The 27316-nt window shown below is 43.7% G+C and overlaps 1 protein-coding gene and 1 non-coding gene across 9 annotated transcripts in view; one reads left to right on the forward strand and one right to left on the reverse strand.

Moving 5' to 3' along the window:
• PTPRT (protein tyrosine phosphatase receptor type T) overlaps positions 1 to 27316 on the reverse strand; it is a 1160687-nt gene that overhangs the window by 312224 nt on the left and 821147 nt on the right. The gene's annotated exons all lie outside the window — the stretch shown is intronic.
• TRNAE-CUC (transfer RNA glutamic acid (anticodon CUC)) lies at positions 4477 to 4550 on the forward strand. The gene has a single exon. It is a non-coding gene; the product is annotated as a tRNA-Glu (tRNA).

Raw genomic sequence — 27316 nt, forward strand, 5'->3', positions numbered from 1 at the left:
GAAATGTCATCAGGAAAGAATCTTCTGCACACTGACTAACCCTTAAGAGCCTCATGTCAATGAACATTCTTTACCCAGGAGAACTTCTCCGGAAAACATATTCTCTCCAGGCCACAGCTGGTTGCACGCTGTGACAGTGATCAACGGCTCCATTAGGTAGATTTGTTTTCTGTTCTGCAGCGTCCACCAGACAGTCCAGCTGCCTGTCTGGAACAGACATGCCTGAGTGCTCCTGGGCACAAACCTGGTGGCCTTTCTGGGGGAAATTCACAAGGAACCCTATCCCTCTCCCCAGTCAGAGAACCCCACTCTTTCACTAGCTCCTTCTTAAAGGCAAGTAAGTCTCAGGAGGTACCAGGGTAAGCAGCCCAGCTCTGGTGTTGGACATACGTGTGTGCTTGGTCACTCAGTCATGCCCACTTCTTTGAGATCCCATGGCCTGTAGCCTGCCAGGCTCCTCTGTCCATGGGATTCTTCAGGCAAGAATACTGGAGTGGGTTGCCATGCCCTCCTCCAGGAGATCTTTACAACCCAGGGATCAAACCCATGTCTCCTGTGTCTCGTGCAGTGGCAGGCAGAATCTTTACCACTGAGCCACTTTGGGAAGCCCTTGGTGTTAGACGTTGGCATTGCTTATGACACAAAACAGGAGTAGAAGCTTCAGAGCAGACTGGGGCAAAGAATTCCAAATAGAAAGAACAGCCTGAGGAAAGATCCCGGGTCACAAAAGCCAGGGAGTTTGAAGGATGCTGAGAAATTCTGTGCAGTGGAGGATATGGCAGGGCCAATGAGGTAGCGTGGTGAGTTGGGGTTAAACAGTAAAGGGCTTTAGAAGGCAAGATAAGGGGTTCAGGCTTTAGGGCAGAAGCAGTGGGCAACCAGCTTGGGAATTAAACTAGACAGTGACGTTATCGTATTTTCCTTTCTAAGAGAAAGACCACAGCAGTGATAGTTTGAATCCCTGTAAAGAGAAGATACCGAGCAAGGAAGAAGCGAGGCTGTCAGCTGCTTGTCTCTGAGTTGGGTTTGCAATCGCCGCCCTCCTCTGATACTGTGAATGAATGCCATTCATACCACTGTGTCTCCTTCTCAACAAAGCACGCATTTCACTGTGCACAAGGCCATGGAGACAGAGCTTCCAAGGGCACTGATGGTAAACATTCGTCACCTGTGCTTAACAGTGATGAGTGACAGCCGCGGCACAGGGCGGAGCCACACCTGGAGGAGAAGGCCAAGAAGACCTCTCCGTGAGCTCAGGGCTCCTGGCACACCGCGGCTCTGGAGGAGCTATGGCCAGAAATCCTCAGGGATTGGAATTCAAGTCCAGTGTTCCCAGGGGGAAGAGATGCTCAAGCCATGGTTCCCCTGGGCAGGTGCTGGTCTACTGTCCCCCATTATACTCCTCACTGCACACACACACACATCACCTCCACCAGTTTATCTAAAATACCAACAAATATTCTTCCATAAGTTCAGGTACCAAGGCTACAAATTCGGATTCGCCTCTGATACCTGTCTGGCAGCTCCGTGTGCCTCCCTGCAGACCCCTGCCCCTCACCTCTTTCTCTTGGCCCCCACAGAAAGGAAGCTGCCATTCTAGCTTGCTGTTCACACTCACGTGTCTGAGTTCACACACATGGCTCTCAACCACTTGCCCAACCCAAAAGGGAAGAGCACCACTTGGTCTATTTCCTGTGGGTTGTAAGGATTAAGTGTCACCACGGATTTGTGGGCACCTGCAGCGCTTTATAAGCTTTAACAAGCAGCCAGTCCAGCCTCCGCTCCAGCAGGCCTGGAGTAGGGCCTGAGAGTCTGCATTTCCAGCACATTCCCAGGTGTTCCACAGGCCGTTCCTACACAGAGGGGTTCTCTAAATGCCAACAGGTCTCAGCTGCAAGTCCTTGGTATCCACTTGAAAGGCCACCAGATTTGAAATAAATGACCCAGGCTAACATCCTGGGCTGGCTGTACCTTGTCTGTCTTGTGACTACACGAGACACAGTTCCCCATCTGTATACAATGCCTCTGGAAGGCCTGGAGGAGATCTAGGACCAGGGCAATAAATACTGGGGGCTTTAGGGGCAAGAGGGGGGAGAAGTGGAGGAGCAAGAAAGAGCAGGAATTGGTAGCAGTAAATGCAATTATGTTCAGTAAGAATACTGGCAGGACCGGCAGTGACAGTGTCACAAATCCTATGGGAACACCTGTACAGATGCAGAAGTAAGCTAGCATCATATCATCATTGCTAACAGTACAGAAGTAGGACCGGGGCCCTCCTACCAGCAGGATAGTGTCAGCAGCAGAGTGAAGGCAGCACAGGAGTGGCAGATACAGTATATCTCACCAGTCGCTTATGAATTCAGACTGGAGTCAAACTGCCTGGATTTAAATATTAACAGCAACTCTTCTCATTAGCTGTGTGACCTTAGGAAAGTTGCTTAATGTTTCTGTGCCTTGGTTTTTTTGTTCTAAGGTGGTTGTGGGGTTTAAATTTGTATATACAAAGGGAAGGTCAAGGTGAAGGAAAAGGGACCAAGCTCTTAGAAACAGGACATGAATTATTCCATAGCCAAAGAAGTTTGCTTTACCAGCTGGGCAGTGCCCTGCTGCACCACACCAGTAGGAATTTGATCTACAGGAATCTCTTATTTTTGGCCTTGGCTGTTTGCCCGATGGAGTCTTAAGAGCTGGGGGACCTCATCAGGGAATCTGGGAGGCTATAGTCACAGCCTGGGTTCAGTGCCTTATTCCTTGTCTGAACAGAAGAGAAGGGAAGGAAAAGTCACCATACACATGAGGGGAAAGCTTTGAAGTATTAACCAAAGTCCTTTTGGTCTTCTGCACCTTACCCTTTTTTGGTTCTCCTATTCAAGAAAGATAATCAACGCTGTATTTGTTAATTCCCTCAAAGGAATGATGTTCAGTTCAGTTCAGTCACTCAGTCGTGTCTGACTCTTTCCGACCCCATGAATTGCAGCACGCCAGGCCTCCCTGTCCATCACCAACTCCTGCAGTTCACTCAGACTCACATCCATCGAGTCAGTGATGACATCCAGCCATCTCATCCTTGGTCGTCCCCTTCTCCTCCTGCCCCCAATCCCTCTCAGCATCAGAGTCTTTTCCAATCAGTCAACTCTTCACATGAGGTGGCTAAAGTACTGAAGTTTCAGCTTCAGCATCATTCCTTCCAAAGAAATCCCAGGGCTGATCTTCAGAATTGACTGGTTGGATCTCCTTGCAGTCCAAGGGACTCTCAAGAGTCTTCTCCAACACCACAGTTCAAAAGCATCAATTCTTCGGCGCTCAGCCTTCTTCACAGTCCAACTCTCACATCCATACATGACCACAGGAAAAACCATAGCCTTGACTAGACGGACCTTAGTTGGCAAAGTAATGTCTCTGCTTTTAAATATACTATCTAGGTTGGTCATAACTTTTCTTCCAAGGAGTGTCTTTTAATTTCATGGCTTAAGTCACCATCTGCAGTGATTTTGGAGCCCCCCCAAAATAAAGTCTGACACTGTTTCCACTGTTTCCCCATCGATTTCCCATGAAGTGATGGGACTGGATGCCATGATCTTCGTTTTCTGAATGTTGAGCTTAAAGCCAACTTTTTCACTCTCCTCTTTCACTTTCATCAAGAGGCTTTTTAGTTCCTCTTCACTTTCTGCCCTAAGAGTGGTGTCATTTACATATCTGAGGTTATTGATATTTCTCCAAGGGGTGTGGCAGGTAAGAAATAAAAAAAGTGTATATAATCATTAAAGATTTCTCCTTTTTGGGAAGCTGGAGGAAGGGATAAGCCGCTGGCCCTTAGTTCCCCAAATGCTTTACTCGTGGCAGGGAATCTGGGCCATACAAAGAACGGAATACCCCTATTCAGATTTTCCTGCCATGAGCTGAGCGTAGGAGAAATCAAACGGAGGACATTTTTCAGTAGAGTTGACAACTGATGAAATAAAAGCGTGTGCTGCAAACTTTCAGGTAAGCAGAGCACAGGGGAAAGAATGTGATCCAAAGGGGAGGGACCTTGGCTGTCTGGTTCTGTTACCTAGAACAGCAGGAGGTACAGAGTAGGAATGAGAAACTTAGCTAGTGAATATCTTAGGGGTCTGGGATTCTTTTCTCAACCCTGCTGCCAATTTACCGTTCGGCTCTGAGAAGGTCACTCTTCTTGGCTTCCACTCGTTCACATGGCATTGAAGATTCCTTCAAGCCCTGGTATTTTCTCTCTGGGTGCCCTATTTTACTTTTTCTTTTCAATCTGATATTCTCTTAATGATTGACTATTCACCGATTTTCTGTCTCCCCACTAGGCTGACACTCCATGTGATGACACGACTTGCCATCTTGCTCAGCCGCGTCCTCCCAACACTTAGCAATAAGCCTGTTGTATAATATCACTTAGTGGGTATCTGTTAAATGAAGGTAGGATTGGGTGGGTTCTACTTTCTCAAGATCACAGGAGGCAGGACTTCCCCTGATGGTCCAGTGGCTAAGACCCTGTGCTCTCAATGCAGGGGGCCCAGGTTCAATCCCTGGTCAGGGAACTGGACCCCACACACGCAACAATTAAGACCTGGAACCACCAAATTAATAAACATTAAAGAAAAAATATAGCAGGAGGCATCACAGTATAACGATTAAGTTATAGGCTCAAGCTTCAGGCTTGGATATCAAACACACAACTTACTGGCCCTAGGACCCTCTGCAAATTGATTAACTCACTGAGACTTGGTTTCACAATGGGGATACTAATGATATTCACTTCACAGGACAGTGAAAAGATTACATAATTCACAAAACACTCTTAGACTAGTCCTCATGTGTAGAAAGCACTCACTACCCACCAGCCATTATAATAAGACTGTCACTGCTTAATAATTTAGTAGGAAATGTAGAGGAAAAAGAAATTCCTTGTGAAGTCCAGACATGAGTTGACAGATGTGATATTAAGTCAACTTGCTCCGTCAAGCCTCTGTGATGGCCACTCCACATTCTGAGCTCTGCTATGCCACCCACACCTCCACTTTGCCATCTGGAATCCCACATTTCATTTTTAACCTACAAAGCTTTTGCCGCTGATCTTTAGCTTGTCAAACCTCCCTAGTCTCATGCCCACCGTTCTTTCCCTCACTCTTCTTGTTCTGCTAAAGTGTCTCTGGGCTTTGGCCTATTATGCCCCTTCATCTGTAGTGGACTTCCCACTTTCCTCCAACTGACTAATTCCTGGTCATTGTTCAAGACCCATGTAAGGCTCCTGTGTTGCAGAAGAGTTCCCTGAACCCCCAGGCTGATAAAACACATGTTACCAAGTTCTATTACTTTCCCTACAGCAATATAAAAAATCCCAACTATTTCAAGACAAGATGAAAACGAAGAACAACTGTATTCAATTCAGTTGACTCTGACACCCCACTTACAATCTTGTGGGGAGACCTAGTACCACCAGACCCAGATTTGGGTGCCCACAGCCATGCTTCCTATAGACCCTCTCACTCTGCTGCTCCTGCAGCTGCCTAAGCCCAAGTAGGGCACCCTGAGCTCATGCTCACTCACCACCTCTTTATGTATCTGAAGAGGAGTTAATATGCCAGGCATCTCCCTGCTTGGCCCTTGCCCCAGCTGGGTGATTGGGAAAATGAAACAGACTGGCCAAGGCTTGACGGTCCTAAATTGCAATTTCAAGGTAATTTGAACTCTCTTCCTCTTGGGGATGGGTGGAAAAGCTAAGTCTCCTCAAATCAGTGTATGGACTCAACAAAGAATCAAGGTGCCCCCTGCGCCTGCCTTGCTCTAAAGCTTGTGTGAGATCAGCAGGATAATCAATTTCACAGTTCTGTAAGGCTGATTGGAACGTGATTATGAAGTTAGCCAGAACATTCTGCCTGGGCCTTAAAAGGCCTGTGGCACCAGACACCCATTGAGGCCAAGGACTCCCTTGTTTCCTAAGGTTTAATCCTTTGCTCCCCTCAGTTCCATTGCCCAACCCTGCCCAAGGCCTGGAGGGTCAGTCTGTGTGGTCAGCAGTCCTCTAAGAACTTAAGTCTAACTTCAGCAGAAAGGTTTGGGGCCAAATTGCTAACTGCAGTCTGATTAAGGGAGAGACTTCACCTTCAAGGTTGCCATCTGCTGAGTTCCTGCCTCAGGTACCCCTACCCTCTCCAGGTCCCTGCTCTAAACCACTGCAACCTCTCCCCCAGGTGACAGAGCTCTGCCCTCTAAGATGACCGACTTCCTGCACTGAGAGGCAACAAGGTACCGCACAGCAGACTGTGATGATGTCGGGGGCCTGATGATACCTGGGAACCCGGGCCTTCCTTCCCTGGGCTCCTTGCTTCCCTGAGTCTCAGGCCTGCCTGGGCTGGTTGGTCTCAGATGGTTCTCCTTCTTCTAAGGAAGGAGGAGGGTCTATAAACTGACAGGTACCTGGGGAACAGCCTTTGGGCATGACTTTTCCTCCTGGATATTGGACTCCAATAAGAAAAAGGAAGGTTGTTACTCAACAAGCTAGTCCCATGAGAAGGCTGGCAAAGCAGAGCATGAGCCTAGCTGGTCCCCAGACTCCACACTTCTCACCACGCTCCGTCTTGACTGTGTTTGCTTTCTGGTTCTCCAGCTGAACTCTGAGCTCGTCTATCTCTCATTCATCTTGATATCACAGGTTATTCTGTGAGTTGGCTCATGGGAGCAGCTTTCAGATTCATTGGAGGATAACCCTTTGAAGTTACAATTGATATTGGACAATGAAACGTGAGAGGAAGTCACCTGGTATATCCAGGTAGAGGCTTTAAGAGCCAGAGCCCACTTTCCCTTCTCCTGCTGACAGGATGGTCCCCAAATGCCTCTGCTCCATCATTTTGGGTCTCTGAGGAACTCTGCTCCCCAGCGGACCCATCGTGGACCAGGCAGTGCAGGAGAGAGGTGACGAGCAGACGTTCTACTGTACCGTAAGGCTGAAAGATGTTAGATGTTTGCACTTTCGATCTATGGGGTTTTTTATTACTACAGCATAATCCAGCCTAACCTGACTAATACTTCAGTGAGAGGAGGAGGAAAGGAGAGGTGGTGGAAGGGAAGGCAGGAGGGAAAGAGGAAGGGAGGAGAAAGTCAGTAGCTATGGAAGTCTTCACCTCTCTCTGGGTTTCAGTTTCTAACTTAGAAATCTGGAGACTAGAGCTAATCATTATTGTGCTCCCTTCTACCTCCAATACTCAGAGAACCTGAGAAGAGTCAGACACAAAATCCATGCAGAATTCTATTTTCCCAAGTCTAATGTGTAGCATAGCAATATTTATAGAGGAAGGCAGCAGAGAAATGAGGCAGGAAACAAAGCAATTGTAACTTTTTTGGTAATACATCCAAGCCATAAAGATTTCATTAGATTCTCTAATAGACTCCTAATGAAAAATAAGACCCTTTTCCCATTTTACCTACTTCCTGAACATTAGAATCAACTTGGCTTTTCCAAGCTTTGCACCCCATTTACATTAATTAGAAAGTTCCATATTAAAGGAAAGCTTTTAATGGGCTGTTATTGCAAATGATTTTACCGGCGAGCTGCATTGTGCTTTTTTAATAGCATATAAAAATGGCATCTTATAGAGGAGACTTTGATAAAATTGAAGTTTTGATGGACTCTGGGCCTGAGTTGGCCTTTGCTTGGGGGCTGGGATTCAGGGATATTTTCTGACTAGGAGAAGCGGTTTTCTGTCGTTTTGGACTGACGTGTGTTCTAAAGCATCAAAATGTTTCTGATTGCAGAGGTCCACATTGCCTTCTGCACGAGTACACCATTGGTGAGCTACTTCTGGTCCCTTGGCAATATTTCTCATGGTCCTTTGGAAAAGGTAAAGCAACCCCGGGACTGCGATATAAGAAGTGGATTTCAGCAGGACAGACTGCCTGGTCCAGGTGGAGAGAGTCATGGGGGTGAGAGAGCCAGGTCTATCCAGGAAAAGGAGGGACTCAGGAGCGACAAAGAATTGATGCTTTTGTATTGTGGTGTTGGAGAAGACTCTTGAGAGTCCCTCAGACAGAAAGGAGATCCAACCAGTCAATCCTAAAGGAAATCAACCCTGAACATTCATTGGAAGGACTGATACTGAAGCTCCAATACGTTGGCCACCTGATGCAAAGAGCTGACTCATTGGAAAAGACCCTGATGCTGGAAAAGATTGAAGGCAGGATGAGAAGGGGACAACTGAGGATGAGATGGTTGGATGGCATCACCGACTCAAAGGACATGAGTTTGAGTAAGCTCTGGGAGACAGTGAGGGACAGGGAAGCCTGGTGTGCTGCAGTCCATGGGGTAGCAAAGAGTTGGACATGACTGAGCGACCAAACAACAACATCTAGGGGCAAAGGTGAGAGGATAAATGATGTTTCTAGAGCTTAGGAAGAAGTTGCAAATGGGGGATAAGGCGGAATAAATGATGTCACATATAATGGCAAACAAGTATATAAACAGTGGTAGAGTGAAGGGACAGGGGGGATACCATGGTGGGTAGAAGAGGAACCCAAGGGTATGGGTATGGCACCCAGATGAAATCCAACAGGGTATGGGTATGGCACCCAGATGAAATCCAACAGGAAAGTAACTGCCGTTCCAGCTGTCTTGTCCTCATACCCACCATGTGTAAATGGTCTCACCTACAGGTATTCTTGAAATTCTTCCTTGGCAGAGGCTTCCAGTTGCATATCCCTTTAGTATATACCTCTACCTATCCCTTTAGTATGAGAATAAACTGACCTAGGAGGAAGTGTGTATGAAGTTTAGGAGTCTGAGCACTGCAGTTGTGTCCAGGTCCAAATCCCAACTCTCTGCTAAGGATAAACTCTGTGTATTGGGTCAGGTGAATTAAGGTGCCTGAACTTCAGTTTCCTTGATGGAAAAATGTATCTGTCTGTAGGCAGTTGGGACGACTAGGCAAGATCACGCATGTGAAGAGTGAAATGCAATCCGCAGTGTCTAAGATGCACTCAATACATGTGAGTGATTGTAAGTATAATTAAAGTTGTGTGGTTTAAAATACTAGCAATTTGGATGGAGCACAGGATATCTGAAATGAGCTATGTATTCTGGAAACCAAAGGAGCCCCAGGGGAGAAAAGGAACAGGGTGTCTCTAACCTGAGTGACCCCTGAGTGATGCATTCAGCAGTGATTTTTCAAGGCTGCACACACATTCTGGTTCCCTCGGTGCCTTGTCTGGGTGCTATGGTGGCTCAAGTGACTGTAAACACCGTGAGCTCATGCAGTTTTATTTTTGCCAGATGGGTAGAAGGATGTTCCTAAACTACTAGACAAAAACTAACCCTTTTGTTTGCACCACCCTGGTTGATGACCTTGAAGCAATGACTCACCAGGGATCTCCTGGTGTATCTGAGAGGACGAGACAGTTAAACAGTCAAGCTGAGGGGCTAAAGAGAAGCTAACCCATCTTACACCTTTGGTTCTGCAGTGTTTGGTATGTGGTAAGAACTCCATAATGTTAGCTACTGTTACAACTATTACAGAAAAATATTGAAACAAATGCAAACATATTTCATTTTATCCTCTGCTTGCCACAAAATCTTGTTTAGGACAAAAGCTCTCCATGCTGTCTGAATCCATCAAGCATTACAAGTTTAGTTCTAGACACAATAATCACAAGAGATCCCGATCAGGGAGATAAGATGAGGAATGTGGGCATTATGTCACACCAGGAATAATTAGAAGAATTCCTGAAGAAGAAGAAATTTTGTTAGTGTGTGATACTGGCTGCATTTTAATAATCAAAAGGGATTATCTGTCTTCTTTCTAAGTAAGACCAATGGGTGGAGGCGGGTAGAGAGATATATATGGCAATAAAGATGGAGGATGTATCCATCTGAGCTTGACACAAGCCACAGGGTCAAAATTAGGTTGCTGCCTTGAAATGCTGTGAGTTCCCATCGTGGTAGGGATCCAAGCTGAATGTAGGTTCATTCATCACATGCTTATGGAACATGGACCCGGACAGGGTCAGTGATAACAGCAGGGAACACAAAGGTTAATAAGATACGAGTCTTGCTTTTTAGTAATTCATGCTCCAGTGAAGAAGACAGATCTGTAAACAAATGCTTAAACCAATGAGGTGTGGCACACATCAGAGGAGAAATGTACACAAGGTTGTGTCAAACCAAAGAGGTGATAGAGTAGAGAAGGAGGCCAGCGGGAGGTCAAAAGCTGCTATGGCAGGTGGCTAGTCCTGGATGATGATTCAGTAATACTCTGAGGGGTAGACAAGGATGGGAGAGGGATGAATCTCTACCCAAGGAAACAAGATCTAAAATGGCATGAGGATATGAAAGAGCACATAGGGCTCTGTCAGAAGATTGGCATAGTTAGAAAACAGGATGAAAGGTAGGGCCTAAGAGAGATGAGACCGGAGAGGTAAGCCAGAATCCCATTTTGAAGCTTCAACTAATCCCACTTTGGAGCCTAAGGGACAAATAAAAGGTAGCAATCAAGGGGAGATATGACTAGACTTTATCCATAGCTATAGTGTAACTAGAAAATCACTACAAGAGTCCAAACAATAAATTATGATGGGCTTAACTAAAACATGGAGGTAACACTGGGGGAATATGAGTCTATGGATTTGGAGAGTGAGGGAAGAACTTAGCATAGGCTAGTTCCCAGATTTCTGGGGGACTGTCTCTTGGGGATGTCTCTCGAGAGGATATTATGTCATACTAGGAAAAATTAGAAGAATTCTCGAAGAAGAAGAAATTTTGTTAGTGTGTGATACTGGCTGCATTTTCATAATCAAATGGGATTATCTGTCTTCTGGACAATCTAAAGGAAACGAGGGACATTTCATTTATTGAACATCTTTGGATGCCAGACATTGCTATGATCTTCTATACCTTCATAAGAGACCTGCAAGGTAAGAATTATTATCTTCATTGCACATGAGAAAATTGAAGCTATGTTATGTGTTCAGGATCATAAAGGTGAAGCCAAATCAGGCCCAGACGTGTCTGTTTCACACATCACACTTTTCTCATAAGATTCCCCTAAGTTCCTTTTTCATTCAAGATTTCAGGATTCTAAGCACAAAGCTAATTCTTGTCTGTTCAAAACTGAAATAAACCAAGTCTTGGTGAAAATAATCTGACTTTATACCCGGCCTGGTTATATACTCTTTCCACATTAAACATATTCTTATAGAGCGTAAGCAGTACCTATAAATATCTTTCCAATAAAAGTGAGACCATGTATTTCTGAGTGATAATCCTCTGCTCCGGGCAGCGGTATAAACCAGCAGGCTGAAGGCCAAACAACTTTAGCTAGCCCAGAGATTCAATAAGTTAAAATACATTTTGGAAGAGAGCTTCAGGCCAGACCTGTTTTTTTCCTGGGTAATTATATGGGGATACCTGATTCAGCACAAGCAGGCTGGCTACAGAGTGTGAATTTCTGATTAAAGGGGCACCAGCAAATCATACAGGAGTCTGACCAAAATTTAAACTTGAAAATTAAAATTAAGAAAATAGAGTGTTTTGCTTTTATTATTTGGAAAAATCTGTTAACATAAAAAAAAAAAAATCTCACTAACATCTTCATTCTTCCTCCTGAAATGCCCCCCTCTCTCCAGATCTTTCATCTGGAAACTTCCTATAAACCAGTGGTTCTTAACTGAAGAAAATTTTGTCCCTAGGGAACATTTGGAAATTGTTTTTTCTATCGTTTAGTCACTAAGTCATGTCTGACTCTTTGTGACCCCATTGACTGTAGCCTATCAGGCTACTCTGTTCATGGGGTTTTCCAAGCAAGAATACTGGAGTGGGTTGCCATTTCCTTCTCCAGGGGAACTTCCCCACCCAGGGATCAAACCCACATTTCCTGCATTGGCAGGAGGATTCTTTACCACTGAGCCACCTGGGAAGCCCCATTTGGAAATGTCTGGAGCCATTTTTGGTTATCACAACCTGGGGAGCAGTGGAGGGCATGCAGCAGATGGAGGTCAGGAATGCTACTAACATCCTACAATGCACAGGATAATCCCCACAACAAAGAATTATCCAGTCCAAAGCGTCAATTGTTCTGAGGTCAAAAAACCCTCTGTAGGCCCCTTCATGACTTTCAAACTAAATCAGATCCCCATGACAGGTATAGCAGCTTCTACCCTTGTTTCACAGCGCTCATCCCATTTTGCAGTGATCTCTTCACGTGCGTGATTCTGTGTCTAACGGCTTTCTCCCCTGCTTGACTGACAGCTCTAAGAGAGCTGGGAGAGCATTTATTTACCTACTCATTGTATCCAGCCAGCTACTACGGTGGCACATAGTAGGGGATCAATAAAGGGTTGATGAATGAGCCAGTGCATAATGAAAGAAGGAATGAAATTAATCAGTGGGTTGTGCCTCTGAAATTATCCCCATCTCCACCACTTCAGTTGGAAAAATTAATGGAAAATATAAATTGATTGATACTTTAATTAAAAATATAAACCAGGAATCATTTTTCACTCTGGTGCTGCAGATACATATGGTACTAAAATGAACCAAAATAAACACCTTGAGATAGTCAGCTTGTAAGTTGGCTCCCAGTGGACTCTACCTCCAGGTAATCGCACCCGTGTGTGGTCCCCTCCCACCTCCAAGGCTAGATCATAAAATATGCTGTGATTTCTCTCTTTCTTGCATCATTTGCTCTGGTGGAATCTACCTGCCGTGTGGTGAGAAGAGGTCCATGTGATTACCTTAACTGAGGTCTCTTTCTTAAACCCATGTGAGGGCATCACCTTGAAAACACATCCTCCAAGCCCCAGTAAAGCCTTCAGATGATCCCGCCCCTCTGACACCTAGACTGCAACAGCATGACCCCTGAGTCAGAACCACTCAGCCCAGGGACTCTCAAATTTCCAGCCTTCGTCAACTGTGTCAGATAAAAGATATTTGTTGCTTAACATGGGAAAAAGTTAACCAAAGGGATTACCTCAAGGGCTGACCAGGAAGTTGCCAGGTAGGGGTAAGAAAAGTCATCCTTGAGTATGAAAACTTTTTTTAATTTAAAATTACTCTTGCATTGTAATTGACCCTGAGTAATCTACTGAGCTCTATGACATTTAAAGTAAGAATAATATCACTTTTAAGGATCACAGTTATAAATAAATGGAAAAATACATAGTGGGGTGTCTTATGTATAAATGAAGAGGTATTTGGGTTTGGGACAAAGGAAAGAGAAGACGGTTACTATGAACTCTTTAAAAGAAAGACTGTCCTTTTGATTGAGTTCAGCACTCCCTCAACCAGGGAGGAATGAAAAGTTTCTATTTAATACCTCTCAATTACACTTCACAGAGAGGGAAGAGGATACTTCTGTGCTGCAGCAGGAAGTGGAGAGGGGTGTGGTTTGAGCCTGAACACAAGTACAGAAGCCTGAAAGGCTGGAGCAGGCCTATCTGAGCCTCACAGACACAGACATGCCCCCTAATGGTAGAGGGGCGAGAGGGTGAGCGCCGAGTGCTGTGGCTTCAGTGGCTTCAGTGTCCTCAGCCCTGGTCAGGACACTGGTCCCTGAGCTTGGTGAGCTGGAAGGATGTTGCCAGCAATGGTTCCAGGGCACTGAGGACCCACCCAGATCTGAGGACTCAGATCTCAGAGACAACCCAGAGGGACCAGACCCCTTCCTGGACCTTCTTGTAGCCAGTGGGCCACCCTAAGGTTCCTTTACGATCCTACAGGATGGGAGCAGGGAAAGGAAACGATAAATGGATGTGGATGAGCTGCCAAGCCACACTGGTGGAAGCTGAGATGTTTCATTTGATTTCACTAAAGTATAATAAACCTGATATGCCTTGCCTCTGTATCACCGAGCAAGTCATACATGTAGAAACCCAACTGAAACGCTTTGTCACTTAATGAAATGCCACTGGATTTCTTCTAGATGCTGAGCATAAGCATCTTTATCATTGGTGCTACAGTCTAGATGCTCCTCAGCAGGAGAGCTTTTAATGGTCTGATGCCCTACATGTGTCAACAACGAATTGCCCAGAGCTCCATGGGCTATGCTCTTCCTGTCCTAACGGGGGGTGGCCGGGGTGGACACCCTGCACTTCTTACCACATTCTGCCCTCCCCCACCTGCCCATCCCCTCTTGCATCCCACTGGCTCTATCCCACTCTTAACACCTGATGCCACCTCTCTACCCTTGTAGCTCATTTATCCCAATAGGCTCTACTGTTTTCCTCCTATCTGGCTTCCATTTCAGCTAATTCCGACTGAGACAACTTTCCTTACACTCATTTGGTTCTAACGCAAGCGTTTCTTCCCCTACCTCTTCTCAGCCCTTGCATGAAATGCCTCAGTTACCTCCCTCTGTTCTAGCTGTGAGTCCACTGAAGACCTAAAAGCTAAGAGGGCTGTTAGCATATATCAAGAAAAAGGGGGGAAATAAAATAATATTTTTTAATAAGAAAATAGAGGTCGACATTTTTTTCTGGCAGAGGACATTTATTAATCTTTCTTTGGAAGCTTTAAAAAAATCCACGTGGTTAAAAATAATCTTAGCCCACATATTTATCTGAAAAAAAATTAACTGTCACTTTATGGTGACCTACAGTCACTTGGCTTGGCATAGGAAGGTGAGAGATGCTAGAGAGTCAGAAGTAGGTTTGGTTTCTAGCAAAACAGCAACATAATCACAGTTGCTTAGCTTTCCTCATATCCCCAGAGAGTCAGGGCTTCACACCAGAAGAACAGCAAAAAGCCTGTTCAGGGCCTGGAAACTTGGAGAGGGCACCATCCACGTGTAGGGAAGAACTCTGATGAACTTTCACGAGGTGGGATGTAGATGGAACTGGATCAAAAGGGACACAGGTGGAAAACTCAGTATAGTCAGCTCTGCTATCACGCTTATAATAAAAAATACAGACTTGTGTATCAGAGGGAAATTTGAACATCACATGAGTGTTTGATTCTGTGTCATTACGCATAAGAAAACACTAGGAGATGCAGAAAACTGCATCTGAATGAACCCAATCAGGTAGGAATACACAAAATGCACACACAGCCCTCAAATACCAGCTTGTGTCCTTAGTTCACAACAGGCTATCAGCCACATCTGCTGCTCCAACTTCCCCTCTCATTTCAGATGAATTTCTCTTCCCCTACCTTGCCATTAACTCGAAAGCTGCAGCTTTTCCAAGGTAAAGCATCACATATATAGCAGCAGTTGTGTATTTCATAACCATTTCACATGTGTAAAACTATGCTCCTATTTTTACTAGGTTCCTTTGATTTTTGTTTCTTTTTTGTGATTGATAAATATTTTTGAGTGTTATATCCCTCATCCCAATGTTCCATTAATCCATGTGGTTTTCACTGGGCAACCTGGCATAGCGCAGTGATAATTAGGAATACGTAAGTCACATTACACCAGTACTGACTGCATTCCGAAGTGCCAGGTAAGCAAAGGTGGGAAGATCAACAGAATCCCACTGGAAGAGTCAGGGAAGACTCTTGCAAACTGCAGAGTGCCCAGCAGGACAGGCCTGTTGTCAAACGATGGAGGGCCATTAAAAAAATAAATAAATAAACTACTCAAAGTTAAAATGAGTACAAAAAATGAGTATAAGACCGATACAAAATTTGACAATATGCCTTCGAAAACCATAGAGATACATATCTTCTAAACAGACAACACACTTATCTATGAGGTGTTATTTTTCCTCTCTACCTTCTCTTCCATTCCAGCAAACACTGGCTGGCTGGGTATCTGCCCTTCTCTGTAAGGCCATGAACTCAGCAAAGGGGACCCTATGCCCATTTCAGGGATAAATACTGAATAATCTGTTAATCTTGAAAACTATTTCCTTCACTAGTGGCTAGCTTATAGATGGGCATGCGAGCAAGTTCTGTCCAATGAGATGTGAAGAGAGGTTTCCTATGAGCCTCTGGGAACACTTGCTCACTTATTAATTTGCTCGCAGATATTGTCATATCCACATGTGATGTGTGAGATCATGGTGGCTATTTTCTGACCATGAGGATGGTCTACCTTGGGGATAAAGCTGGCACACCGGAGCTGTGGCTTTAAAGCGATGAATAAGGCAAGTCCAAAGCTTAAGTTATCACAGGATGCCTTGTTATAGGATGGAACACATTTCCATACTGTTTAAGTGACTTAACAGAAACTGTTTAAGTTTCTGTTACTTGCCACTGACAGTATCCTGCTTATTATCCTGTTTGTTTAGCAACACCATTTTCCAGAGAAAGAATGGAAAATACAAGCAAAAGTTGATATAAAAGGGAATTCACTGAACCATTACTTGTGGTAATGAGCAACAGAGAAACTAAATGTCCAAGTTGCAGAGATGGGCTAAATTAGGTTGAGTTCATTTTACAGAATCCTCTAAAATCATTAGAGTTAGGATGATAGGATGATATAAATAGTGACAGCAGAAATGTTAAAAATGTTCTTGTCCTTTTTTCCTCCATTTTACTCCTCTACTCTGAGTCTGCTGAACAGAAATGAGAGAAACACTGAATTGTGCTAACTAGTCTCATTATAACCCCTGTCCACTAACTTCAAGTGATCCCTTGGTATTTCCTGGAGATCCTTTGATATTTCCTATTCCAGTCACTTTCCTAGATTCTCAAACCATTTTCTGCTTTACAGAGTCTCATCAAACCACCACCACCTCCACTCTCTCCTCCCTCTTAGCTAATAATCCTACTCCCTACTTCACTGAGAAAATGCAAGTGCCACTGCTCTAACCATGGCATAGGTCAACTTACCAGCCCATACTCTGCCTCCCCTCCCATTTGGAAGAATGGCCTCGCCCCTATCTAAGGCCAGCACCACAGGTGCATGAGACCCCTCTCACTTGCCAAAAGGTAATTCAACAGTAAAGTTCACCTTAAGGATTGAGTTTTCCATTTTCACTGGATCATTTTCATCAGCTCTAGTATTGCTCCTGGAGAAGGCAATGGCAACCCACTCCAATACTCTTGCCTGGAAAATCCCATGGATGGAGGAGCCTGGTAGGCTGCAGTCCATGGGGTCGCTGAGGGTCGGACACAACTGAGCGACTTCACTTAGACTTTTCACTTTCACGCATTGGAGAAGGAAATGGCAACCCACCCCAGTGTTCTTGCCTGGAGAATCCCAGGGACGGGGGAGCCTGGTGGGCTGCCGTCTATGGGGTTGCACAGAGTCAGACACGACTGAAGTGACTTAGCAGTAGCAGCAGTATTGCTCCTGTCTTTAAAAATATACAGGACTCTCCCTTTTGAAGATAGCTTCTGGCTACTGGCTCAAGTCTCTGTCCCCCTTTTCACTCATTTCATCCCATTCCTCTCCTGTTCTGCCAACAACCCCTCGCAATAAGGTTTCATTACCCTCCCTTCTATAGAAACTGTTCCTTTTAAGTCACCAGTGATCTCTACATGACGGAATCCAGTGGTCAATTCTCAGTCCTTCTCTTACATGAACTATAAACAGCTTTTCATCCCCAGCATCAATCTCTCCTTGAATTACTTTGTTCACTTGACTTCCTGGACCCTGACCTCTGTTGGACCTCTTACGTTATTGGCTGATCTTTCTCAGTCTCATTTAATTATTCTGCCTCCAACTTCTAGCAGATAGAATAGAGAGCTTCTGGGACTGAGCTTCAGGACAGTTGGATTTTGCAGCTCCTCTTGTTTCAGAGGTGTGAATTCCATCTACAGACTGACACCCCAGTTATCATTTCTACTCTGCACTTCTTCCCTAACTCCAGACTGGTATACCCAACTGCCTACCTGAGCTCTTGCCCAAAATATCTAACATTACTCTGAAACTTCACATACGCTAAAATCTAAACCTAATCGTTTCCCCAAAACATGTTTCTTTTACTATCTTTCCCATCTCAGTTAACGGCAACTTCATCCTTCTCTTTAGCCAGTCCAAAATACTTGGGAGTCATCTTTGATACCCCCCCCCCTTTTTTAATGTCTCACATCCTAAATCTGTTTCCAAATTCGACTGACTACCTTCAAAATAAATCTGGAATTCTACCATTTCTCATCACTGCATTCTACCTTTGTCTAAGACATCATCTTCTGCTTGTATTATTGCAGCTGCCTCCCAATCAGTATTTGTACTTTTACTCTAACTCTCCTTCACACTATTCTCAGCAAAGCAAAGTGGTCCTTTTAAAACAAAAGTCAAATCTTGTCTTCCGCTCTTTTCCTCAAACACTTATTCCAACCATAGATCTTACAATTCCTAGAATGCAGCAGCCACATTCCCTCATAAGACCCTTTGCTGGAACAGTCTATCCTCCAGAGAGACATTTGTCTTCCATCACATCTCTGCTCAGATGCCACCACTGAAGCCAGAGCTTCCCTCACCATCACACTTAAAATAAGTTCTTCCCACATAGACAGCCGCTACCCCTTATTCTCTTTACCTACTTTATTTCTTCCAGAGTTTTATCACCATTCAGCATGCTATACATTTAACTGCTTATTGATTATGTGTCTGTCTCCCCTAGAATGTAAGCTCCATCAGAATAAAAATTCTATTTTTCAACTGCTGTTGTGCCTAGGACAATCCTGGACCCACAATGTGTATTTAAGTATTTATTGAATGAATGAAAATAATTATTCATTTAAACACAAAAAAGAAAAATTAAATATGGATGGCCCTGATTTTGTAAAACAGTGTATATTAAAAGGTGATATTTATTGCACATTGTCAACAGTTACTTTGTTGAACATTTTTATCCCTCATCAAAATCACAACACTCCTAGAAAATAGATACGATTATCTCCATTTTATATATAAGGAAATTGAGGCTTGGAAAATGTAATTAATTTACTCTGTATTAAATAGCTAGAAAATAGCAAAGTATTGACAACAGGAAGCGATGCAGTTTTATCTGGTTTGAAGGTTCCATGTTCTGTGGGTCACTGCTTCAAGCTGTATATATGTGTGTATTCCATGTCCCACTACAAATTGTAAAAAAAAAAAAAATCTTGCATAAATGAAAGCACCATTCCTTAACAACAGGTAAATAGAAATAGCCATCAGACATGTATAAACCTAATTAACTTCTTGTTAGCAAAATGAAAGAATATTAAAACACTGAGAAATTCTTCTTTTCATATTATACTGGCAAAAAGAATTAGGCAATAATGCCCATAATATGCTAACAGACTGATCATTTATGTGTAGAAAGATTTATGTGCAAGGGTTTTCATCACAACATTGATTATAACAGTGAAAAAATATCCAGTAACAGAAGCTGGTTATATAAATTATGCACATCTTAATGATGGAGTATTATGAAGTCATTAAAATGATATAAAAGAGTATTTATGAGATATGAAAATGATAAGTGTATTATTATACGGAAAATGCAGGTTACAAAACAGGATGTACAGCGGAATTCCAATTGTGCATCAACAAGAACAAAAACACTTTGTATATGTCTCCATTTGAATAGTAGACTTCTGGAATGATGTAAGTTTTAAAAATTACCTCTGCACATAGAGATTATGTGTGACAATATTCAAGTCAACATTTATGTATTTTTTACATAAAAACATAGTACCAAATCAGATCTCTATTGGTACCCTAACATATAGGTGGCTTAAGACACCAATTTACTATTTGCCATAATTCTCTGAGTTAGCAATCTAGATTTGTCATGCTGGACTTGCTCAGGATCACTCAGGTGGCCGTTGTTAGTCCTCTGAAGGCTTGGCTGGGCTGGAGCTTCCAAGATAGCCTCTCCCACATGCCTGGCAGTTAGTGTTGACTATTGGTGAGGGCACCCTGGTTCTCCTCATTTGATTTCTCACCCTCCAGAAGACTAGTCTGAGCTCCTTCACGGAATGGTAGCCTCCAGGCCCAAAGAGGTGAGAACGAGTATTTCACGTCAAGACCTTTGAAGACCCAGATTCCAAACTGGCATGTAATTACTTCTCCCACATTCTATCAGTCAAAGCAATCCACCAGTTTAAGGAGGTGGAGAAACTGGATCCCGCCTCTTGCTGGGAAGATTGGCAACGTCATTTTACAAAATGGCATGGGAGGGACTTCCCTGGTAGTCCAGTAGTTAAGACTCCATGTTTCCACTGCGGGGGGCACAGGTTCGATCCCTAGCTGGGGAACTAATATTCCACATGCCACATAGTGTGGCCCAGAAAAAACAAATTAAATTAAAAGGGGCATGGTCACAGGGAGCTATGATTCACTGAAAACCATTATTATAGCACTCTTAAGAAATCTAACAGATTAGCTATAACAAATGATTTAATTTTCCCCCAACTTAATAGGTGTCTTCAGAGCCTCTCTTAAACCCAATTTAGGTTCATTTTTGGATTTAGTTGTCTGGGATTTTCTAGGAAATGGTAAGGTGGGTCCCCTAGGACTTTGTTATGCACAAAAGGCACAGTGGGCTCATCACTGTAGCTTATTACAAGAGCAAAGATAGTTACAGAAATGATGTAATACCCAATGATCATGGGTTAGTGTCTGGGGAGGAGTTATTGTGAGAGTATGATATGGTGCTTTATATTCAGGCTGCCCCAGAGACTCCAGCCTAATTCCTAGGATATAAGGGGCAGGGGAGCAAAAGAGCTGCTTTAATTATTTTAAAAATGGATTCCCAGGATCTTGGTAACACTGTGGGTACTTGTAGCATCGCTGAGCTCAGTGTTCAGGTTATCATCATCCTTCATTAGCAGGGATGGAAGAGCCTGCCCTTGTGAGCATCAGCAGTACTGATCTAGACATCATGATTAGTTCAATGTCAATGCCTTCCAAAAATACCCAATATCATCCTTTGGCAAGAGGAACTATGGTACCTGTAGAGGTCATCACCCACACAACTACAGCTCTGACCTTGGGCTGTGATATGAGATGTTACTCCCAGTGCCAAATCAGAGGAGAAAAACTGAGGTGCTATCCAAGAAGTCTCATTAGCATTTCACATATAGCATCAGAATAATACGGGGTGGGGCAGGGTAAGCTTTAAAAATACATATATATTCCTGGAGCCCACTATGGATTTTTATTTTAATGGGATTGGTCTGAAGTTGAACCAATGCCTCTTTTAATGAAATTCTTTCCAGGCAATCCAGATGCTGAACCAGGTTTTAGAATGTCTGGACTAAACACGGATGTCCTGAGGGCTCAGGCTAGGTGGGGAACATTGAAGAGGGGTTTCTTTTTCCTATGTCTTGGATATGCAGCCAGATTGCTTTAAGACTGCTCCTGTGACCTGCCTGGGAGACATGGAATGTTTTTACTGACTCATCTTGCAGAAGTAATGCAACAATATGGGTTAAATATAATTCGGCAGGCTCCAGCTACCATTTACATCACTTTTCCATTGGAAAATGTGGTGTATTTTTCAAATATCTGCCTTATAAAATGACTTTGGCAATGTCACCTTTTGTAAATTGAAGATGGCCTGTAACTTGGTTGCCTTAGCAACAAATTGGATTGAACATTAACATTTGAATCCAGATGGTCATTCCAGGAAGACAGGAAATAGCCTCAGTCCACTTTGGAATACACCCATCAGTACTGTCCGCATCAACATCTGACACAGTCCTAAGATACATCAATTGTCTTTAACCCAAGTCAGAGCCATGCGCGTTTCTGAGGCTGGATTACATTTTTCTCTGTGTTAAAGAGACAGCAATGTGGAGTAAAAGTGACCACTGACTTTGAAGGCAAAACTCAGCTGGTGTTTGATTCAGAGCCATCATTGTTAGAATTAAATGGGGCTTTAATATGGCTTTTTTTTTTCCCCTCTAGGGAAGCTTGATTTTAGATGGGTACAGCTGATTAATACATTTTTACTGAGAACTCATCTCCTTGAGGCCCTGTGCTAGGTCTTAGGACTACACGTACAGCTACTGTCATTTCTGCCTTCAAAGAGCTCAAGTCCAGAGATGACATGATGTCATTTACATCACTGCTGTGTGTTCTAAGAAGAGGCAATGCAAAGGCATTTGTAAAACTAGGGGAGCCCAGGGGAGTCTAGATGAGGACACAACTAGCCCCCTAAGAGGGTCATGAAAGGTGTTCTCTAGAAGTCACAACCTGCTGGATAAGGAAGACTGTACAGTAGATGATGAAGGAGCGTCTTTGCAAAGGCCAGAGCTGGCAGCTCAGGGTACACTCAGGGCATGACGCTTGAGGCCAGAAAGGGCAGGCCTTGCAAGTCACACTAAGAGCTTGCAGAATGGGAACCACGGGAGGCAATTCCATGCACATCTTAGGAAGTTGTAGCTAAGTGGAGGGTGACTTCAAGTAAGGCAGCCAAACAGTGCAGGCCTACTGTACAGTGGGGGCGAGGGATCATCTCGGGTTTAGATGATGAACCTCCACTGAGGGAGTAGGTACCTGGTGGCCAGCTCGATGTAGGGGCAGAGGAAGAGGCTGCCAGTCCATGGTGCTCCCAGGATTCTGGCTTGTGGATAGTGCGTCTACGTTTTACACCAAGACAGAAATACAGGGGAGAGGCAATTTTGATAAATCAGATTTCAACTTGGAATAACTAAAAATGCTAAGATGGTTTTACAAAAAGCACCCAACTTTTACTTAGGAAAAAAACAAAGCAAAACATATAACTTCTATCAGGGTTGACATCTTAATGCACTGCTAGCCTAATATCTCAGAAGCTTACTGATTGAGTCTCTTTTCCCCCAACTCCATCCCTCATCCCTTCTGAATATCCCCTAAAAAGACAACATGCAAGGAAGGCTTTGCCAGATAAAGTCACCATTTAAATGTAAACCTTGGCTGGGGATGGGGCGGGGGGAGGCAGTAGGCAGCTAGGTAAGTAGATAGAGTGATAATAATACTATTTATATCATATTCCGTAGTTTTCAATATACTTCTACACAATCCAACTCACTGTAATAACAAGCCAGTAGAGAAAATACAGAGCTTCCCTGGTGGTTCAGTGGTTAAAAAATAAGCCTGCCAATGTAGGAGATGTGGGTTGGATTCCTGGGTCAGGAAGATCCCCTGGAGAGGAAAATAGCAATCTAGCCCAGCATTCTTGCTTGGGAAATCCTATGGACAGAGGAGCCTGGTAGGCTATAGTTCATGGGGTTGCAAAAGAGTTGGACACAACTTAGTGACTAAACAGCAAGGAAAATATGAGGAGCATTTCTTAACTGCTATTTTACAGATAAGAACACACACACAGTAACACACAAAGGCAGCCATGGGATGTTGGAAGAAGCCTGAGCTAAGAACTACATTTAAACATCATCTCTGCAGATGGTGCACACATGTGAACTTGGATGCAACATCACTCTTTCCAAGTCCAAGCCTATCCTATAAGATGTGGTTAGTAGTATCACTGAGAGGATCACATGCTATCATGGATGTGTCCAGCCCTTGCTTAACTAAAGTATGTTCAAATCCCACACACCACTGTTGTCACAGCAAGCTTGATCAAGCAGGCAGAGGTAGAGGCAGATCGTTGAAACAAGCTCAAAGCCACTGGAACGGACTGTCTCAGTGGTACTTTTTAAGATCATATTGAAATATTTCATAACTACTGATCCTACCTGGCTGGGCATGGGCAGCAGGGGTCCTCAGCTGTCTGGAGTGTTCTATCTGCCCTTTGGACACAGCTGGTGGACACCTGGTCTATCAATCAGACTTTCGGTCCTTAGAATTTGGAACTGGGTCCCTATGAGTCTAACCAAGCTAGAAACAGTTTAAAAGGGCTAGAATGGCACATTCTGCCATGCAAAGAAGGAGGCGGGGGGAGCACAGAGGAAAGTGATCAGTGGAGAGAATGAAGCAGGTTTGCAGAGAAAGCAGCGGAGCTGTGAAGGGAGAATACAAGAAGGAGAGAGAGAGACAGAGCCAGCTGCTGCCTCTGCTTCTGTTGTGGATTTTAGTTCCCTGAAGCTTCACTGACTTGAGATTTGTGAGTTATCCTGTACCTTTCCAGCAAATCTTCCACTCTTGATTAAGCCAGGTGGACTAGGTTTCTATTATTTGCAACTAACCAAGCCTGGGCTAAAACAGATGAGAGCCTATTTTCAGATAATTGGACCCAAGAGGCTAGAGGCAAGCACACAACTAATATATTTGTGAAAAATGCAAAGAAATCTACATGTTCATTCTCAGAAAGATGGCTTATTTTCTCATGAAGGATAGAGCAGGTGAAAAGGGAAAAGTCGGCAACAGTATTGAGTCAGTTCTGAATGGAACCAAGTCTGACCCAGTGACCTCTATCCATTAATATGCAGAGAGAGTAGGGGAGAGAGAGAGAAAGGAAAAGAGAGAGAGAGAGAAGTGCACTCAACAATCTGGTTTCCAATGAAGTAAAACAGATAACAATGCACAATGTGGATTATAAGGCATTTAATCTTGAGGAACTTGCAAGAACATCTGTAACTCATGCTGCCTGGGGTCTAGACTGTCTCAGGAGGACTGTGGTGTGTGAGCGTGTGTGTTTGCTCATGCACACATGCTTATGTGAGTTCATGCACAAACGTGAGTTTTGCAAGAAATGCAATCCCATTTGACTACATGAATGGCCAAAATGTGCAGCTCCAACAAAGACACAATTTTTTAAAAAGGTGTTAGCTCCATTATCCTAAACGCAATACTGAGAGTTGCCAGGAGCCAGCGTGAGGAACTCTGCCTATGGCAAAGGTCATGAGGAAGGAGGCTTCAGCATACGCAAAGGCGGGATCAAGCCTCAGGAAACCCCCTGTTCCCGAGCATCTACCCCCCAAACCAGGGTCTACCTACTTAACTGTTTCATGCTCTCACCTACACCTCTGACTTTATGGGGGGCTGTTCCCCACCGGTTCTCTCGGAGAAGGAGTAAACCTGCAGGTCCAGTCAATAAAAATTCCTGGGCGTGACAAGGGTGTCTCAGGTCAAACCTCTCTGCTGGCAGACTAGTTTGTGTGACAGGATTATCCATACTCCTGCCACTACGCACATGATTGTTTACTACCTCTCAACCATAAACAGCATAGAGAGTTTGGAGTATTTTGAAAATCTTAATTAGCATAGGGCTTTTCTCATTGTTGAGTCAATGACTGCCGCCAGGGCTCCATATCCTTAGGCACCTGGGAATATATTAATGTATTTTGATGTTAGCAATACTAGACTTTTTGAGTTAATGAATTTTCTCTTTTGTTATAGATCACTGTACTGTTAGAAATCACTGTGTCCTTGCTATGCAAAAATGTAACTTTATCACTATCTTAAGACTAAATAGATCTTAAGGGGAACACTGGTGAAGGGTTTTCATTTGTTGGGCTGATGTTTGCTGCTAAATCTCTATATTCCCTACCCTTATAATGAATATAACTAGCATACAGGAGAAATAAGTATTAACCTTTAGGATTAATCATGTTAACCTTAGGTTAAATAAATTCCTTTCTTAGTTGTAACCCACTACACCCTCACCCTATAGGAATGCAACTTTATCTGCTACCTTCAGCGGGTGGTGCCTGGTTTAAGAAAAAACACCCTTGGAAAAATAACTTTTTGGTTATCAGAAAGAAAGGGTCGTAAAATGTCAGCAGGTCTCATGGCCATAAGATGATGTAAAACCTCTAAGATCTTTTTTTATACATTTATGTGAAGCACCTGATTTTGATAAAGGTCAGGACTGCTGACCCCCGTGTGACTTTAAAATTTCCATTTGTCTCCATGTGTAACAAAAGGTATATAAGCAAACCTAAAAAATAAAGAAATCGGATCAGTTTCTGGAAAGACCGATTCCCCCATGTCGTTCTTTCTTACTCCCTGTTTTTCTGGCTGAATTCCCATCTGGAGCGTGGGTGCTCGCCACATCTACTTACTTGCCCCGGCTTTTAAGTTCCACGCGAGAAGGAGCCCAAGGAGGGGCACCTTCTGATATTCAAGTGGTGCCAGTGGCCCAGCGTAGATGGTGCAAATTCCTTGTCTTGGAATTTTATTGGTATCCCACATAAACCAAGTTATTCAGCCTCTTTTTCTCCACTAATTTTCTTACTACACTATTTCTTTCTAATCTCCCTCTATATCTTTAATTAAGCAATTAATTCCTAGGATGCTGACTCCATCTCCCCTTCGAATTACCCTGGATCCACCGGGCCTGGACCCTGGCAGAGAGTATTTGGAAAATACACAAAAGAAGAAAGAAAACAAAAAGAATTGCTCCTATTATCCAAGCAGCCGCTCTCAATGTCTTTACACTTCTACTTCTTCCACTTTTCTTATTCCTTCTTACATAGTTTCAGTCACTCTAGACACAGAATGGTTATTGTGCCTTTGTTACTTGTTTTATTACATAAACCTGCAGCCTCAATTTTTGAACCTCCTCATAAACCTTTTTGATGACTCTGAAATATTCCATCACACCAAGCACTATCATTTGCCTAAAAAGTTTCTGTTTCTTGGTTTTGCAATACTTTCCTTTTTTCACAGTTACAAGTGACATCACAATGATTCACTTTGTTGGCACAAGTGTTTATTCTTAAGCCTATGCTGGACTTGTATTAAGGAGTGTATCACAGACAACGACCTTTCTCAAGCATTTCCTAGGTGTCTACTTTTACTGACAATGTGTGAGTGACAGGTGACACGGTCTGTTGATGGCCTTTCTGGGACCTGTAGGTTTAAAGCACTTGTTCCCTTCTGTCCTGAAGACCTTCAATCGTCAATTGCTCCCTTTAACATGCAAACATTTTAAGGGATGTCTTGAGATATGATGATCCTATTCAGAGACTGGATCCAGCAAAAATGTCTTACAGAAAAGGGACCTATGTTTCATAGCCCTCTCACCACCACTCTCCTCCTCACACCAGCTCCCTGCTCATTCGCTCACAGTACTAAAGTCTTTTACCTTCTCGTCTGGCCACATCCAAAGCAACTTAGTCAGGACAGGTGACCTAGTCTCACAGTTGATGGTACAGGAAGTTTCCTGATGTCTTTGTAGTGATACCTAGGGAAATACTGAGCTCTTTTGTGTCCATTGTATGGGACCCCATCTTTTTATCCTTCTGGGTACTCTGGGCATTTCTCCTAGTTTCCAACAAAACCTCAATTGTTCAAACTCAGTTTGGAACCTCATCCCCAGATAAACAGGGGCCTGGGCTCTGTTGAGCTTCTTCCCCCATATCCAAATTGAGTGTTGTTCTCTTCCCGAGGACAGGATCCAGTGATGTTGGCTAGATGTTTTCCAAGCTCCATCCTTCTCCTGGCCACATAGCAAGAGAAAGTTATCCACTGAGCTATAACTATGCCTGAGCTGGTGGAAGGAATGTATCCCACTCTTAGGGCCAGCTCATAAAACCTCATGTATTGGGTTGGTC

This window comes from Ovis canadensis, chromosome 13 (assembly GCF_042477335.2).
Source record: "Ovis canadensis isolate MfBH-ARS-UI-01 breed Bighorn chromosome 13, ARS-UI_OviCan_v2, whole genome shotgun sequence".
NCBI lineage: Eukaryota > Metazoa > Chordata > Mammalia > Artiodactyla > Bovidae > Ovis > Ovis canadensis.